Source organism: Myotis davidii, unplaced genomic scaffold (assembly GCF_000327345.1).
Source record: "Myotis davidii unplaced genomic scaffold, ASM32734v1 scaffold378, whole genome shotgun sequence".
Classification (NCBI taxonomy): Eukaryota; Metazoa; Chordata; class Mammalia; order Chiroptera; family Vespertilionidae; genus Myotis; species Myotis davidii.
Genome location: NW_006290631.1, coordinates 948,685 through 953,668, shown reverse-complemented (window position 1 = coordinate 953,668; position 4,984 = coordinate 948,685). Strand labels below are relative to the sequence as shown.

The window sequence follows — 4,984 nt, the reverse complement described above, 5'->3', positions numbered from 1 at the left end:
GCAAATGGTAGGGGAAGGGGAGTTAGAGAGCAACCAAAGGACTTGTATGCATGCATGTTAGCATAACCAATGGACACAGACATTGGGGCGGTGGGGGCTTGCCCAGGGTAGGAATGGCTGGGAGGGGGGTCATTTGGGGAAAAAGGAGACATATGTAGAACTTTAGAAAACAAAAAATAAATAAAATGACTTTCATCTAAAAAATAAATAAATATATCTATATCATCTTTGAAATCAAAGTCCAAGACAATTTCTGGGCTTGAAGGGATTAGATTTAAGTGGGAGTTGAGACTGAGAAGATAATGTGGTCCATATGTAGCCTGTTCTTTATCTTTTTATATATTTGGGACCATTTCGTTTGGGTGTGTCTGAAACTGTGTATAGTTGAACTGTGGTTTGTCTGTTTGTTTTAAAATCTAAGAATCTTTCTATCATGTTGAGTACTAAAGCTATTAACTTACATTGTCATAGTCTGCAAGTCAGCACCAGAAGTTGGTGTGAGATTCAGGGCTCAGGAGCTCTTACACATGCCCAAATGTGGGTTGAATGAGGTAGGGCGAGGCTGGGATGGGAGGAGGCAGAAGGCATGTCCCAGAGGACTGGGTCCCATGGGAGTTAGAACTGGAAGTGACTAAGCCACATGAGAATTATATAAATTTTATAGGCTACAGGCCTCCAGAGGAGCAGGGATTAGATAACCATTTTGTGTTTTCAAGGTGATTGAAAGATTCTATTACTAGTATCTAATATTAAAAGTTTCTAAGATTCAGGTGTACAATCTATAGCTTAAAGAATAAGGCTTGCCAAGCCAGTGTTGCTCAATGGTTGAGCATCGACCCATGAACCAGGAGGTCATGGTTCAATTCCAGGTCAGGGCACATGCCCAGGTTGTGGGCTCGATCCTAAGTAGGGGGCTTGCAGGAGGCAGCTGATGAATGATTCTCTCTCATCATTGATGTTTCTATCTCTTTCTCCCTCTCCTTTCCTCTCTCTGAAATCAATTAAAAAATAAAGAAACATATTTGAAGAATAAGGTTTATGCTAGAGCATAAAACTACAGTAAGCAAGACAGTATAGCATTTGTAGAGGGATAGACATATCTATTAATGTAAAAGAATAGAAAGTCCAGAAATAGACTCATTCACATATGACCAATTGATTTTTTGCAAAGATAACAAAGGCAATTCAAAGCAGAAAAGACAGTATTTTTGAACAAATAATGTTGGGACAGTTGGACATCCACATGCAAAAAAACAAAAATGAACCTCAACCCAAACCTCACAACATACACAAGAAGTTTCTGAAAATGGGCCATACATCTAAATGTAAAAGATGAAATTATAAAACTTTTATAAGGAAACAGGAGAAACATAAAAGAAAATCGTCCTGACTTGGTGGCAAGCAGAGTTTTAGACATCACATCAGAAGTATGATACATTACAGAAAAAATTGATAAACTAGATTTTATTAAAATTAAAAACTTTTGGTCTATGACTGACACTGCTCAGAGAATGAAAAGATAAGATAAAGGCTGGGAGAATACCCAGGGGTGGGCAAAAGTAGGTTTACAGTTGCATTGTGACATTCTTTCGAGTTAATAAAGCTATTGTTATAATCACAACCTGCATGTCGTGTTCCATATGAACAACTATAAACCTATTTCTACCCACCCTGTATCTGAAAAGCACAGGTCCAACAAAGGACATCCATCTACTACACTACATATAGAACTCTCAAAACTCAACAGTAAGAAACCAAAACAACCCAATCTTAAAAATAGGCAATCGATTTGAATAGATTTGAACAGACTTTTCAGTCAGTTCATGAAAAGATACTCAACATCACTAGCCTTTAAGGTGTGATGGTAAAGGGACAAAGGAGTTGTCTTGAGATGCTGGAACTCTTCTGGGTCCTAACTGATGATGGCATTTACACAATCAATACATTTGTTAAACCTGTAAAAAGTCAATTTTACTGTATTTTAATTTAAAAATATACACATTGACAATTTAACCCCAAATAAGTAAGCATTCTATGTCTGACCACCAAAGGTGACACGTTTTGTTTCTTTAATCACAGTCCAATTTCTCTGTGATGTCTCTTCAGGTGTCAGTGTTTTACCTATATTTTAAAATGACAGAGCTTATCAGTTTTGCCTACCGTACATTGGTAGTACCTGCTTCTTCATTTGTCACAGATTTGGTATTCATGGTGGGCGCTGTGAATGGTCAACTTATCATTTCAACCATTATGCAACAAATTGCCAAAAATAGCCATTATACATGTTGAAAGGGGGAGGGTTGTGGGTTACGGTTGGATTCAGTGGGGGTTGAGGTTAGCTTTGGGTGACACTCCGTAAGGGGAGGAAACCCCGAGCAGGGGCTTTTTACAGAGAATGTTGGGGATGGTCCGCACTGAGCCATTTTTATTCTAAGAAGCAGGACCTGGACCCTTTGTTTATTTATAGACAGGTGGAATAATGAGAGTTTCCATTTCATTCTTTGTGACTTTTCTGTGTTGTTCAAAGTTTCAATTAAAAGTATGTTCTCCTTTAGTAATAATAAAAAGCAAGTGCTAACAAAGAAGATAGTGAAATTTTGCTTGACAACCTTTAGAGCAGGTGGACTTCCTTCCTACCTTGGCCACATATCCCTGAGTTTGCAGTGTGTTTTGCTGGTGCTCTCAAGAACGGCACTGCCCTGCCATCTAGTGCCCAGGCGGCAAGGGAGCCTTCCAACCAGCATGTCCATAAAGTAAATATCTGTTTTATCAAGTTTGAAGAAGACAACTAATATACAGTGTTCTAGGTACATCTTTGGTTTGGTTATAGTCTCAAACTGTTCTATTGGACTTGTCTATTTCTCTTTCATTTGTATCAGTTTTTGCCTCACATATTTTTTTTATTGAGTTTATTAGGATGACATTGTACTTAGTGCCTTGATACTTTCTTCTTCCTGTTTATTAAGTCCCACAATAAAAGGCTTTGTTCCCGTGAAAGGAATTTAGTTTTAAATAAGTACGTGTGAGGAGAGTAAGAGATTTAAAAAATGAATCAACCAAATAACAAAGTTTAAATCTTGTTTGGATTCAAATTCAAAAAACCCAACAGTTTTAAAAAGAAACACTTTTAATAAAATCATGGGAAATTGAACATTGACTGGATATTTGTTATTCAGGGATAACTGCTAAAATATTTACCTGTAAAAATACTAATATGGTAATTTTAAAGTGTCTATTTTACGAGATAATTATGGAAACATTTTTGGATAAAAAGGTACAGTGCTAGAGATTTGCTTCAAAATATTCCAGTAGGCAAGGAATGGGAGAAAAGAAAGTATAGATGAAGCAAGATTTGCAATAATTAAATCGCTGAAACCGGGTGATGGGTTAGGCATGGACGGTTCATTACCCTCTTTCTACTGTTTGATTTTCATAACAAAAGATTTTTAAAAAATAGAAAGTAGAGCCTTGGTCGGTGATCCAATGGTTAGAGCACCAGCCCGAGCACCGCAGGGTCACGGGTGCGATTCCCTAAGGAGAGCATGTACTTGGGTTGCAGGTTCAACAGGAGTGCATGCAGGAGGCAACCAATTGATGTGTCTCTCTCAAATCAATACTTCTCTCTCTCTCTCCCCCCTTCCCTTTCACTCTCTAGAAATCAATGGAAAAAATATACTTGGGTGAGCATTAAAAAAAAAGTAATAAGTAGAAATGGGCAAGGCTGCTATTTCCTACCCCGAATCTACTCTCATTTTCCCTTACAAACGGAACCCCTATATTGTTGAGGATGCCGTTAACTGTCCAAATTAATTTTTTAAAATGACTTTTTCAGTCTCTTTTGTAGATGTGAGTTACCGGTGAAAAGCAGATAGAAGCCAACTGTGTGGCTTCCAGGAAAACGCTTTAAAGATCCTGGCTCAGCTGGTAAGTGAGCTTGTTACCCTGGCCTCTTCCTCTTTTCTGCTGCCTGGTACAAACACCCGAGGAAGGAACCGTTCACAGGGTCACCTGCACCACTGGCAACCTGAAGGCCAGAATCCATTGATGCTTCCACCAGTGGCGCCCCAAAATGAAAGGAACCTCGATGTTTCCTGACTGCGGAGGTGCCACACCCGCTCTGGGATGCTTTCCCCTTCTGTCAACAGGGAGAATTAAACGTTTTCTTATTGTAAATTTGCATTTGCCCTTACAGAGGCTGTACACTCCCCGAAGACAGGTCTTTAGCTCACAAACCTGGCTGCTTTCTGGAATTATCTGAGGTGTTTTAAATATATTAAGGCGTGGGCCCCACTTCCAGAGTATCTTGATTTCATTGACATGGGGGACAGCCTGGGCATTGGAATTTGCAAAAGCTGCCCCTGGTGATGCTAATTTGGAGACCGACTGTTCCAGCTCGCCATTGGATCCTCGGAGTGCTTGGCTCCTGGCTGGATGGCGACCAGGCTTAGTTGACTGGCTGTGATCACACGTGGCGGCGTGGCGTGGGAGGAGCAAAGGTCCTGGTAGCCTTTAGCAACAAAGCCGACAAAGTCCCGCCTTCTCCCCGCCAACCACGCCCCGCCCTACGCCCTAGCTGTGGCCCCGCCCTGCGCCCTAGATGTGGCCCCGCCCTGCGCCCTAGCTGTGGCCCCGCCCTGCTCCCGAGCTGTGGCCCCGCCCAACTTTTGGCGAGGGCGGCGGCGGAGGAGCAGGGCTGGACCTTCCTGCGCCGCTGGCTGGGGTACCTGGAGCGGGTGCTTGAGACGCCCTCACCCACCTCGGAGTGGCCATAGCTGAGCCCCTTCCTCCCCTCCCCTCCGCTTCCTAGGGGCCCCCACGCAGGAAAGCCCCCGCCCCCAGCCTGGGAGAAATGTTTACTGCACCGTTTCTTGGCACTTGCTGTGTTATTTTGTAAAATTCGTCTCTATTTTGCGTTTTTTTTAAAGAAAACGGCAATGTTGTCTTTATATATGTATTTGTCCCCCTAAATCCTTAAAGCAGTGGT

The 4,984-nt window shown here is 41.7% G+C and overlaps 1 protein-coding gene across 1 annotated transcript in view; it reads left to right on the top strand.

Moving 5' to 3' along the window:
* Nucleotides 1–4,402: 4,402 nt before the first annotated feature.
* The window catches only part of SKA1 (spindle and kinetochore associated complex subunit 1), a 9,726-nt gene continuing 9,144 nt past the window's right edge, over nucleotides 4,403–4,984 (top strand). The window contains exon 1 of the mRNA XM_015563818.1: nucleotides 4,403–4,496. The gene's annotated coding sequence lies outside the window, so the exon portion shown is untranslated. The remainder of the gene's footprint in view (nucleotides 4,497–4,984) is intronic.